Source organism: Sus scrofa, chromosome 7, assembly GCF_000003025.6.
Source record: "Sus scrofa isolate TJ Tabasco breed Duroc chromosome 7, Sscrofa11.1, whole genome shotgun sequence".
Classification (NCBI taxonomy): domain Eukaryota; kingdom Metazoa; phylum Chordata; class Mammalia; order Artiodactyla; family Suidae; genus Sus; species Sus scrofa.
The window spans coordinates 81,350,029-81,363,818 of record NC_010449.5 but is presented as its reverse complement, the minus strand read 5'-3'; the positions used below and the strand labels follow the sequence as shown (position 1 = coordinate 81,363,818).

Below are 13,790 nucleotides of genomic sequence, written 5' to 3'. Positions count from 1 at the left end.
GGAGGACTTTAAGGTACTGGGTGAGTGAGGGATGCCTTGAAAAACCCAAGTCTATTGTAATTTGTAACTGACTTTATCCACAAAGAAACAATTGGTCACGAAACGAAAGTGTCATTGAGGAAGCAAATTCACAGGTGTAGTCTTTACAACTATCAGAGGGCTTAGCTCCAAGAAAATTCAAATTCCAAAATAGTAACTTTCAGGAAAAGCATAGCATTTGGGGTTGAGTGTTCATATTTTTAAACACATATTCTCCAAAGGTAACATTTCAGTAGCTCAAACCCCTATTAGTTTGACATACGCTAAAACTGGGGAAAATACACCTGATGTGTAATGAAGATAAACCTAAATACCTTCCACTAATTTCTCCTATTGAGGAGACATTTATCCTTTAAATAGAAATGGATAGATGTGTGTGCTTTTTTAAAAAGAATTACAAAAATTAAAAACCTACAAACTGTATTAATTTTACACTGATTGGTTTCAAGGGAAATAATACGTAAGAATGTCTTCGAGGGGAATAAAGTAATGTCATCATTCTATTGTCAGAGATCATATGAACAGCCGTGAAGGACATATTTAAACTTAAATACTGTGTCTATAATCCATCTTTCAAGCCATGATCTGAAAGATGTTGCTATAAACTATTGGCAAGCTGATTTCTCAGGGAAAAGAGCAAAGGATAGGATAAAGTGGCATTTTATCTGTTGGCTCGTGAAAAAAAAAATTATCCTAACACTTAGCAGCTTTAAACAGCAAACCTTTACATTCTCATAGTTTCAATGGGTCAAGAATGCAGGTGTGGCTTAGGTGGGTGTCCCAAGGGAGCCCACGGTCCTTCACAAGGTCCAGTCAAGATGCCAGTGAATATGTCAGTGTGTATCATCTCAGGCTTAGTTGGGGAGGGGTCTGTTCTCAAGCTTGCTCACATGGCTGTTGCCAGGATTCAGTTCTCACAGGCTGTTGGATGGACTAAAGGTGTCAGTTCCTTGCTGGCTATTGGCCAGAGGCCTTCCTCTCTTCCTTCCCCATTGGCCTCTCTGTAGGGAAGCCCACAATATGGCACCTGGTTTCATCAATGCAAGAAGTGAGGCAGCAACAGGGAAGCCAGAGTCTTTTCATAACCTAATCCCAGAAGTGACATCCTATCAATTTTCAGAATTCTATTTACTATAAAGGAGTCACTACGTCCACCCCAAACTCAAAGGAAGGGGATCACCCAGAGTATGAATACCAGGCAGTGGCAATCACTGGGGGTCATCTCAGAGGCTGCCTGCTGGAGGCATGTACCCATGTAGTGAAGAATGAATTTTACCCAAAGAGATGTCTGGCCTGTCCCAGCTCTGTTCCAGCTGGAATGTAACCTCTAAACCTTGGAATTTCCTGAGTGACAGCAACATATTTGTTATTCATGATAGGTCCCTGGATAGTTTATGCTAAGGTGACTCAGGATGAGGATTGACTACGAGAAAGAATAACCATGGGATTAGATGGTGGGGGTTTTGATACTTGCAGGCCTTCCAGGGATAGGAGGGGGCCTAGAGAATGAGTCACATGTCAAGGATTCAACTGATCATGCCTACATAATGAAACTCCGGCAAAAACTCTGGACTCTGAAATTTGATGAGCTTCTCAGTTTGGCCATACTCCATGCATACTGTCACACGTCTATAGCAGGAGGATAACACAGCCCTGAGGACACTGACGCTTTGCATTTGGGACCTTCCTGGTCTCAGATTCTGCCCTCTGTGTCTCTTTTTGGCTGGTTCTGATTTGCATCCTTTTGTTGTAATAAAACTTTAATCATAAGTATAGTGTTTTCCTAAGTTCTGTGAGTTATTCTAGCAAATTACTAAACCAGAAAAAATCCACAAGGACCCCCAATTTTATAACTAAATGGTTTCATATGAAGGTGGCCCTGGGGACAAATGCTTTTTTTTTAATTTTGGGGGGCCACACCTGCTGTATATGGAAGTTCCTGGGCTAGGGGTTGAATAAGAGCTGCAGCTTCTGGCCTACACCACAGCCACAGCAATGTAGGCTCCAAGCTGTGTCCTCAACCTACACTGCACCTCACATCAATGCTGGATCCTTAACCCACTGAGCCACAATAAGTACGCCAGGACACCCACTTTATAAATGGCATTAGAACTCTTAGGCAGAACTGGCAGTCTTGGAGGACTGCGCCCTTTGCCTTGAGTTTGGCTAACTCCAGGTAGTACCTAAGAGACTTTTATCATTCTATTATTCCAAAAGGAATTATTTTGTTTGTGGGTCCATTTGTCTGGGTTTTGGTTCTATTTCTGTTTTTAGGACAACCCCCTCCAAAGATATTCTAGATAAGAAAGGGGAAACAACTGCGATTCCTGAAAAGATCCCAGTCCCAAGGAGTGACCATTCCCAGACTAAGACAGCCTCCTGGACTATAATGACCACTGGGTCAGAGCCTGAAAACTGGAAAATGAACATGAAAATGGCATAAATTTTTCAATCCCACAAAATACAACGGCAGCCAAATTATTGAAACATTTGCCTAGTCAGAATTATTGTAAATATGTTGAAATTTCTATCTCAGTATATTTTATTGAGTATATCTTAGACAATTTGAAGTTTAAATTATTCCTTCATTATGCTTTCCCACAAAATAAATATTTAAGAGTTTTCTATGTGCAAAACACTGACGTGTGCTTTCTAGCTTGCCTCCGTTTAATCCACAAAAATTATTCTAATCTTACATTGTATTTTACATATGAGAAAACTGAGGAACAGAGAGATTAAGTTGGAAAGGAAAACAACATTCTAAATTTACACTGAAAAACAAGTTAGCAGATATTATACCAAGTCTTGGAAGGGTCATTTTAACTTAGAATGTAAAATTGATTGATAAGCATTAGACTTTGACTTTTCGTTGCTGTGGAAAGATCACAATAAATTTAATTGCTTTTTAAAGACAATTGAAATTATGTTCAAAATTTTAAAAAAACTAAACTATCTTCTTAAAATAAAGATTGCAAACTCAGAAGATTTGGGTGTTGGGCCCATAATGTGAATGAGTGGAGTTACTGAGTGGGGCCTTTGTGGACCCAAGAATACCAGCTCCATCTACAGGGAGCAGAGACCCCACGGACCTCATTTTTGCCTGTGGGAACTGGGTTCAGCACTGCTTGCCTACAGCCTTTTCTGTGAAAATTTCTGATTTTTAAATATTGCCAACAAATTATTTTCTTAACTCTGTAAGCTGAGAAAAGCACATTCAAAATTTTGACCTGGAAAACTTAACAAAGAGAAAAGCAATTAATTTTGTTCATTTGATCCTTGTGAAGAATCAAATCAGATAATCCTAGCCTAGGATTGGTGCCAAAGTGGCTTGTCTTTAATGGAGTGAATCACTTCACAGAGTAAATCTCACCTCCACTGCAGACACTGTGCTGACCAAGGAAAGACAGCTAAGAAAGATCCCATCAGGTCATGAGCTCTTGAGGTTGGATAAAATCTTAAAAGATGAACTGATCCACTGAAGGAATCCCTTCGACAACTATTTCTTCTTTTTTTTTTTTTTTTTGTCTTTTTGCTATTTCTTTGGGCCGCTCCCACGGAATATGGAGGTTCCCAGGCTAGGGGTCGAATCGGAGCTGTAGCCGCCAGCCTATGCCAGAGCCACAGCAACACGGGATCCGAGCCGCGTCTGCAACCTACACCACAGCTCAAGGCAACGCCAGATTGTTAACCCACTGAGCAAGGGCAGGGACCGAACCCGCAACCTCATGGTTCCTAGTCGGGTTCGTTAACCACTGCACCACAAGGGGAACTCCGACAGCTATTTCTTATAAAGAATTACCTAGCTTTGTGAATCTCCTAGGGGACTACCCTGAAGGCAGCCCACCTCTTATCTAAAAAGCTCCAACTGTTACAAAAAATTCTTCCTAATATTGGTTTGAAATATGCCCTCCACTCACTGGTCCTAGTTCAGTTCTGTGGAGCTACATGACAGCCCTGCCAATATTTACAGACATCTGGTATACCCCAATCTTCTCTTACCTCAGCTTAGCCACTCTTAGCCTTTCCAAATACAAATGCTCTGGGAATTTCTCAGTATTCTGGTCACCTTTTTCTGTGTTGACTTCATGATGTAAGTCTCCCTTTTAAAACAAAGTACCTAGAAATAAATATGCAGGAGATGAGCTCAAACTGCACCTTAAAATAATATGACACTGCAAACAAGTTCAGGCTACAGTCCCAGCAAGAAAAGCCTACAGCACGTGGTGTGGCCAATGAGGATATTTAACTGAGGGATCAATATGAAACGGTCAAATGTATACCTCAAATTGTTGATTTTAACTTTGAAATTTAAGAATTAAATGTCATGCTTATTCTAAATCCTATATTTTATTGTAATAGATTCATTTAGTAGTGTGGCCTTTTTGGAATTCCCGTGGTGGCGCAGTGGTTAACGAATCCGACAAGGAACCATGAGGTTGCAGGTTCGATCCCTGGCCTTGCTCAGTGGGTTAAGGATCCAGCATTGCCTTGAGCTGTGGTGTAGGTCACAGATGCAGTTTGGATCCCGCATTGCGTAGGCCGGCGGCTACAATTAGACCCCTAGTCTGGGAACCTCCATATACCGCGGATGCAGCCCTAGAAAAGACCAAAAAAAAAAAAAAAAAGAAGAATTCCTACCCACTTATCACAAAAATTATTCACCCTTCATTTACATCTTTGCTACCACTAGAGTTTCTTTTGGAGTCAGTTTTCTAGAGCACACCATCTTTGGTTCTAAGTTGTTCAAAATGAAGTATTTTTAATTCAAGAAAAGCTGAATTAAAAAATAATAAACACTGAGATTTCAAAAAACAGGAGTTCTCCCATAGCACAGTGGGTTAAGGATCTGGCATTGTCACAGCAGCAGGGCTTGGGTCACTGCTGTGGCCCAGGTTCAGTCTCTGGTCCCGGAACTTCTATGTGCTACGGGTGTGAGAAAAAAAAAAACAAAAAAAAGGATAACGGTGGTTGTCAGGGGAGGAGAGGGTGAAGGGAGAATTATTGTTTAATGGGCATATGGTCTCAGTTTTATAAGATGAATTAAGTTTAAGATCAATGAAAAACTTGTTTAAATCAACATTCAACTTTTTAAATTGTGAGGTCACACACCTGGGAATAATCGCTAAACTGATGTTATATTTCTTTGCTACCTTTTTACAATGATTCTACCAAGGGGCTTCTGAAAGCATCAAAACTAGCATCAGCTGAAGTCTTTTTAGGTTAGTATGCCTTCCTAATGAGCACTTTTTTCCTGTAATATCAGAGACTTTGCTAGAACTTGAATATGAATTGGGTTTTTTTGTGATGGATAAATTTGGTAGGAAAAAAACATGTGTTCAAGCATAAATTGTGTCTCATATTGACCTCATCACTTAGTTCCCCCCATTGTCTCTTACTGAGTTTGTAATCAGTTGAAATATTCAGGAGTTTTACAGATAAATTCCTATCAGATGATTTATCCAAAAGAATGTATATTTATACTCACACTTTTAGCTAAAAATAAATTTTTACATTAATATCATCTTGCATGTATATACTACTTGGAATTTTTCAAAGCTCTTTCAAATGCATTATCACAACAATTTGATGCAATAGCCCAGGGAAAGAATTTTAGGCACATTTTATAGATATGAATATAATTATCACTGGTAGGCATCACTTTGTTTTAAAGAACAATGCTCATGTTTCATAAAGAGTTCATTCAAATAGAAAAGAATGCCAAATAGCAAAATCAGTAAAACGTCATGATATTTGAATAGTCACCAAAAAATACAGAGTAAGCAAGCACATGGGAAAATATCATTGCTATGGATAAAAGAAAAGCAAATTGAAATAATAATTAGTGACATTTCAGGCCTGGTACAGGAATGAACAAGAGAAAAAGGCAAAATCCAACACTGATAAAACTGCACTAAAACTTTAAGCTTAATATTTGCTGGTGACAATATGAATTAGTATAAATCGCTTGGAAAAGTACTTACTTTTCCAAGTATGTATATTTAGCAATGTATTTGTAATGTCAAAAAAAGTCATTCCCTTTAATCAATTATTCCCATGTATAAAACTTATTCTTGAAAAAATTCATAAGAAGTTATTTGCAGGAAGATATTCATCAAAGAATTATTCACAATAAGGAAAGGAAACAATAAAGGTTTGTAAAGAAAACAAATAAACCTTTGCTCAATGACCAGATCACCCTCTCTCTCACACACACATATATATAATTCTGTACTTTGGAAATATAGGAGAAAAGAAATTGTTGCTTCTCCATCCTGTCAGAATTTGTTGGTGCCCAATTTCCAAAGAGAAATGCATTGCATTTCATACAAACACATTCCCATCAAACTTTCTCATGGAACCATGTAGTTAAGTTTGCATTTGTCCAAGAACAGTCTCTGTGCAACTCCCAGCCTGAGAAGGCTAATGGGTTTAAACTATACGAGCACAAAGTTCCTCAGAGTGGAGCAATAGTAGTGATGTCTGCTCACTGACAAATGAACTGTGTGATGAAAATACATTTGCATGAACTTTCGGACAGCATGAGCAATTGCTAATCCGGTGACTGCACCCTTTGGAGGCTCAGCATGTGAGTGCATCCCCAGAAGGTGTTGTGTAAGATGCAGAGTAGCTCCCCAACACCTTGCTTCTGGGGTAGAGAGGGCCTCATCTATGTCATGAATAACAAGTGAAGCCCAAATCAACAGCATTTAGGCTCTAACATGAACTTTGATGTTCTCCTAGAAGGGAAAATGTTCATTTGATTTGTATATTAGCTGGGATGTAGCAGGGAATACCTGGAGGAGGAAAGTGGGGTATTTGAGGTATTCTTGCCACTCAAACAATCTAGTGCCTTAACTTTCCTCCTAGGGCAGAGTAGAACACGCTCAGACCACTGAAACACTGTACTCAATATTCGACATCTCAACTTCACACCTATTTGGTCACATCATGACGTGTTTGTTGGTCTTGACAGGCAAAGACTCCAGCAGGAAACTGCAACTTTGCACCCACCTGACTTGTCTCTGGGCAGACCTGCTTCAGTCTGGACCTTATTGAGCTCCACATGGTGGCTGGAGCCCCACCTGCTATTAACCCCCTTCACATCCGATTCACTGTAAAACTCATACCAACAAGTCAAGGGCCATTAAATATATACAGCTTAGGTAATTAAATGGGTTACACATGAATATTATTTGGTCTGCAAACAATTCTGTGAAAGGTTCCAGAGGGCTGTGTCTTGAGGATTGTAGCTCATTTGTGGGGCTTTGCCAGGAAATGGCTAATTATGACACCTACATGCGTTTCTATGCAATTGGGCTCCAGGGACTGGCCACCTTGTGTATACAAATCAGCATCACCTCTAGGGTGGGGAGCCAAGATGGTCTCCCATGGCCGAGGATGGCAATCAAACAGGGCATTATTAGCAACAGCAACGCCTCTGGAAAAAATAGTTTGGCTCGTTGTGTGTGGAACTAGCATTTTCTATCCATGCATGTCTTCAGGCAACCAATTTTAGGGACATTCGTATTAAAATAAACCCCTTGCATGCTGCCTTATCCACACCAGGCTTTCAAAAGGTACACTGGTTTTTCATGGAAAAGCTACTTCAAAGACTGGGTCATTTCCAGAAAACAATTTCTCTGCCCCTCTAGATCAGGGATTCTGCCGAGGTATCTGGCAATGCTTTTGTTTTTTGGTTTTTGGTGTTTTTTTTTTTTTTTGCCTTTTCTGGGGCCGCTCCTGTGGCATGTGGAGGTTCCCAGGCTAGGGGTCCAATTGGAGCTACAGCCGCCGGCCTACAGCAGAGCCCCAGCAACACCAGATCAGAGCTGCATCTGCAACCTACACCACAGCTCACGGCAACGCCGGATCCTTAACCCACTGAATGCTCTTAAACTTACAGGAAGAACTGGCAATGGGTGTAAGGATAAGGAGAGGTTCTGTAGCTTTTATTTGTTACCCAAAAAAGACTGACTTTGTTCTGCCTGGTATAAATGCTCTAATCTCAGAGCAGAGGGAATCTTAGGAAGGACTTTAAGGAAAGAGAGTGTGGGCCATCTCTCCTTTTCCCAGGCATCCAGAGGACCCCGCTTCCCAGCATGACTTGCTGGCAGGTGTGGCCATGTGACCAGATCCTCACCAATGGAATGTGAAAAGGAAGATAGTGTCTGATCTTGCTAAGGCTTTTAAGAAGTGGCTGACTCTCTTTCTTATCCTTTCTCGTTCCACCAATGCATTCAGAGGATGGCAAGGGTGTAGAGCATGGTGGAACCAGAGGACAAAAGAAATTGGATTCCTGAATCACTGTGTGGAAGAAAGATTCCCGCCAGCCAGAACAGCTGCCTCCAACTGTGAAGCAAAAAACAAAGTTCTGTGGTGTTGAATCATCATACATGCTTGTATAAACTAGGCTGGCTGCTCTAATGCAGAATGAGCAACATGGTCAGATTTGTGTTTTAGAATGGGCTGTACATTTCTAATATAGTTTTATAATGAAGAGACATATCAGGCTTTCATTTTACTACAATGCTTTTCATATTACCACTTTTCAAAATGCCCGACACATCCCATCATTCCCAAAGGGCCAAAATCTTAGATAAAAACAACACAAAGGCATTTTATTTATAGATTGGCCACCAGGTCATCTCCTTCAGACATTGAACACAAGGGCAAAAAGTCTTCCCATATGATTTCCCTAAGTATTACATCCAATTTTCCCTTGAATACCTCTAGTGCTAGTGTCTTGACAGCTTTTTGAGCAAAATTACTCTACTGCCTGATTGACCTTCATGGTTCAGAATGTTCTCTTTCCTGTCAGACTTTAGTTTTCCTTCTTCTAACTTAAGCAGATAACTGGCCAGACTCCAGTGAATGAATTAGTCCTACAGTAAAACTCAGAAATATGGTGTTAAAAAGCTTAAAGTAGACTTAAGTTTTCCTGGGATGAGATCTCATTTAATCATAAAAAGGACATGAAACAGGGTCTCCATTTGACAGGCTCTGAGATTTCTAATAACTTGGCCATGACCAAAACACGAGGAGGGGACCATGCCTGAGGCAGTCTGATGAGCCCACTCCCAGCCCCATCCTAGTCCACTTGGCTTCCTCATATTCAGATGAAAGAAGCACTTTGGCCACGGACTCATGTTCAAGTTCCTCAGTAGTCTGGGGGATAAAGCTTAGAATTCACTGAGTAATTTAAGATGGGTTCATTTTCCAAGGTTGGAATGACCTTGTTTTCACAAACACTGTAATTCTTTTGAAAGTGACCAGGGAGAGCCTTTTGCAGGCGGGAGTTATATAAGCCAGTGGACTTAAAAAAGAAAAAATACTGACTTATGGCTCAAAATGAGCTTCCAGAACTGATCTGAAAGGAGTTCAGAGGTTTTGGAATTTTGATGTTGGTCTTGATTGAGTCCATCTGTTCATGGGTTAAGAATCCGAGTCTAGGGAACTGGGTGTCTCTTGCCTTCTCCTCCTTCCACTCCCCACCCTCCCATGAGGGTGGAATAGTCCCCACAGCCTCTAGTACACCCTTGCAATCCAGCACTCCTTACTTAGTGACCACAGCCGGTCTTCGTGGGGGCAGTATCAGCCTTTCAAAGCCAAGAGAGAGGCATCCACACCCACCATGCTCCCCCTACCCGCTACCCCGACCCTGGACAGAGGTGTGGGGGTTTGGGAGCAAGGCAGCCATGAACAAGCAGACACTGCAGAGAGGCCTGCCAGGCTTGTCACCAGGGCTGGGTAATGAGGTCAATGTGAAAACAACTGGGAGGCAGGTTCTGCAGGAAACACAGGCAGAGTGGAAACAGCCCAGAACTACACTGTAGAATCCAAATTCATGGAGTCAATTGCCAGGAACATGACATGACCTTTTGAACACAGTGAACATCTCTTAGAGAGCAGGCTGCCCTGCTCTTTTCCATGTCATTGCTGCCCTGGAGTTGCAAGTCACTGGAAGTAACAGTCCAGCCTCCAAATTTGTGCTCTTTTAATGATACCCAGACACACACACACAAACACAGGCATAAATGTGTGTCTGTTACCCACAAGGTTTCTTGGCCGTCCTCAATGAATAGAAATTGACAAGAGGCCAGATAAGAAACTCAGGGGAAGCTTTATTGGAGGCCCCTGCTACAGCAGAGGGGCGGGAAAACAAGTAACATCTTCCTTTGCTCACTACTCCGGAGGGTGTAAATGGCACAGTAGACCCCCACCCCTACCCTTATATGGGGTGAGAGGAGGAGTGGCTTAGGGTTTGTCCATCCCCTTGGTGGTGCCATGTGCAGGGTGCATGGGCAGTGCCCTGCTTTTGCTCCTGATACCCTATTTTTTTTTTTTTTTTTTTACTCCCGGCTCTTCAGAAGTGGCAATTGGATTTTTGGTCTTTTCGTATCTTGCCTATAATTTGCCCCAGCTGGGTATGCACATAGCTGTTTTTGGTCCCTAGTAGTTTCTTTGTATTTTCTTGCTCAAGAAGACATTTGTCCATGTGCAAGCACTGTAGCGAAGGGTCCCAGGTCACAACCTGTCTCATGTATATATGCATACAAACATACATGATAGACATGTCCTATGTGTATGCATTTTAAAATTTACGTAAAGCCCTTCCCACTTAATATTTTATATCTTTTATTAGAGTATTCATCCTAGCTTGTTTTGAATAGCAATCTTTGAGATCCAGTGCATCTTTTCAAATGAGAAAACAATCTTTGTACAGAGTAGGCTGGTCTACTCTAATGCAGACTATTCTCAGCCACAGCCAAAGATCCTGTATTGAGAGCAGCAACAAAGCTACTTTCCAATCCAACACTGATCTAGCCCAGAAGAGGTTCTGCCCAGCCCCGCACTTTAGTTTTCTATCGCCTTTCTTCCACCTTCTCCACACCCTATTAAATCCAGACCCAGAGTATTTCCTTCATGTCCAGCTGCATCACCTGTTCTTTCTCCAGAAAAGCTGTAAACTTTTGTGGTTGGGGTCCAAACCCCAACCTCTCAAGCCAGGAATTCTTGCCTTGGGAACTTGGGCAGTGTTGACAAAGAAGCAAGAAAAAGAGCTAAAATGTCTCTGATCAGGAAACTGCTTTTATGAAGAATGTTAAATCAAGAGTTCAGCAGTTAATGAACCTAACTGGTAGCCATGAGGACACGGGTTCAATCCTGGACTGGCTCAGTGAGTTAAGGATCCGGCATTGCCATGATCTGTGGTATAGGTCGCAGATGCAGCTCAGAACCCACTTTGCTGTGGCTGTGGTGTAGACCAGCGGCTACAGCTCCAATTTGACCCCTAGCCTCGGAACCAACATATGCCTCAGGTGCAGCCATAAAAGGACCAAAAGGGAGGGAGGAAGGAAGGCAGGAAGGAAAGAAGGAAGGAAGGAAGAAAAAACAGGGAAAAAAGAATGTTAAATCAGAGCACACTACACATGATTGTAAAACCTTTAAAAGATTTGCAAAGGATCTGCAGCTCTCAACTTTATTTATTTTTGCTTTTTAGGGCAACATGTGCAGCATATGGAAGTTCCCAGGCTAGGAGTCAAATAGGAGCTGCAGCTAAGAGTCTACGCCACAGCCACAGCAATGCCAGATCCGAGCCTCATCTGCGACCTACACCACAGCTCATGGCAATGCCAGATCCTTAGCCCACTGAGTGAGGCCAGGGATCAAACCCGCATCCTCATGGATACTAGTCACGTTCCACAAAGGGAACTTCCAGCTCTCAACTTTTTAACAGAAAATACTTTCTCATAGGAAAAGGGAAAACACTAGCACTTCACTTGGAGTCTGAAAAATATGTGATTTTCTTAAAAAGAAATTTGGGATGGGGGTAGGGGTGGGGGTCTACTGTGCCATTTACACAATGTTTCGTCTCTGTTGCCGGGACAAAACAGCCTTATCATGGGCAGACCGGCTAAACACAGGTTAATTGCCTGAGCACTGCATATACTGAGCTCCCCAGAGGAGAATATATGCCAAGATAGCTCTCTTCATATTCTGTGCTCTACTTAAAACTTAGGATGACAAATAGGGGAGCTGGGAGGGCTCCTGGGAGCTGTGAAATGTATTCTCTATAGATTACAAAATACTTTGAGCAATCATTAGAAAATGTAATCACTACTTTATCATATGAAACTGTTTCTCACCGTTGGAAGTTGATTTTTGTAGGTTTAATATAGCTCTAGGTCATGCTTTATGGATTGCTCTGCAGAAACTCTCTGCTGGAAGTTTCCATCAAGGTTAGCCAAGCAACAAGGAGGAAACGGGTGAGGGTAGGGGTGTGGCCTTCCTTCCCACCCAGCTGGAAGATCATAATTCCTGGGCCTCCTGAGAGGACTTAGATTTGGAGATAAGCCTGGCAGAGAGTCCTGATTTCTGTAAGTTAGCCCCATGAGATTTTAAAAATCAGCAAGTAAGGGAAAAATCATGTGGAGTCAGAGTTGCCCTTGAAAAAAAATCCCTTAAATGGCTCAATGGAGAGAGTAAGAATAATCATGATAATACCTAGCACTTAGATCTTACTATGTGCCAGCATTATTCTACTCTATTCTTTTGTTGTTGTTTTATCTTTTTAGGGCCATACCCACAGCATATGGAAGTTCCCAGGCTAGGGGTTGAATTGGACGGAACTGCAGCTGCCAGTCTACACCACAGCCACAGCAATGCAGGATCTGAGTGGTATCTGTGACCTACACCATAGCTACACCACAGTAATGTCAGGCCCTTAACCCACTGAGTGAGGCCAGGGATCAAACCCACGCCCTCATGGATACTAGTCAGGATCATTACTGCTGAACCACAACAGAAACTCCTACTCTATTCTTAAGAGAAAGGTATGATTGAGTTCCATTTTAGAGCCGTGGGAAACTGAGGCTTAGACGAATTCGGTTACACCCTCCTAAGGTCACAGAGCCACCTAGTGGTGGATCCAGGATTCAAACGCTGGAAGTCTGGCTCTAGAGCCCTCTCCCTAATCCCTTGCTTTACTGCCTCTCAGTACACATGGCTAGGTGTATACTATCCAATAAGACACATTGCGTTTGCATAAAAATCCAATGTCTGATGAACTATGTGAATGCGTATGAATGAGTCTCTTCTCAATAATGCCAGCGATATTATTGTTTTCCTCTAGTAAGGAGCTCATAGAGTTGAAGTTAGGTAGGTGTCCCTCCAACACGATTCCACTGTGCACAATGTGATTGTATTCAGCGAGGGTTGAATAAAACCAGAGATTGTCTAGTAGAGAGCTACATCCTGCCCCATTTGGGGCAGTGCAGTCAAGAGCACAAGGCAGCACACAGTGGTCCAAAAATGTATGATAGCTGTGATAGGCACAGTCGTTCCTCCTCTGAAAACATCAGGACCAAATGTGCGACTCAGGTAGGCATTCATCAGGTACAGGCTGCTGTTCGTTACACACCTAACAACAGCAGCCTGCTTCGTAAGCACTTCTGTTTTGAAGAGACCACAGTTAACAATTTTATCCCCCATTTAACCAGGAAGGAGCCCTGAATCGAGGCAGCTTACAGGATTCTACGGAGTTATAGATCTTAAGACACCCGGCGTGAGTAAAATCAAAACCTGGGATTAGAGACATTTAAAAAGGAAGAAATTGGGCCTGCCCAGAACAGCAAAATAAATATTTAAGAACATTGTCCTTCATAGACTTATATAACTAAGTAAATCTACAATTTTTTTTTTTGCTTGATAGGAAAAATACATTATACATTAGGAATATTTCCAGGAGAAAA

At 41.9% G+C, this 13,790-nt stretch overlaps 1 long non-coding RNA gene across 1 annotated transcript in view; it reads right to left on the bottom strand.

The window, feature by feature from the left end:
- LOC110261612 overlaps nucleotides 1–13,790 on the bottom strand; it is a 56,729-nt gene that overhangs the window by 15,753 nt on the left and 27,186 nt on the right. Inside the window, exon 2 of the long non-coding RNA XR_002345961.1 lies at nucleotides 4,039–4,156. This is a non-coding gene — a long non-coding RNA (uncharacterized LOC110261612). The remainder of the gene's footprint in view (nucleotides 1–4,038; nucleotides 4,157–13,790) is intronic.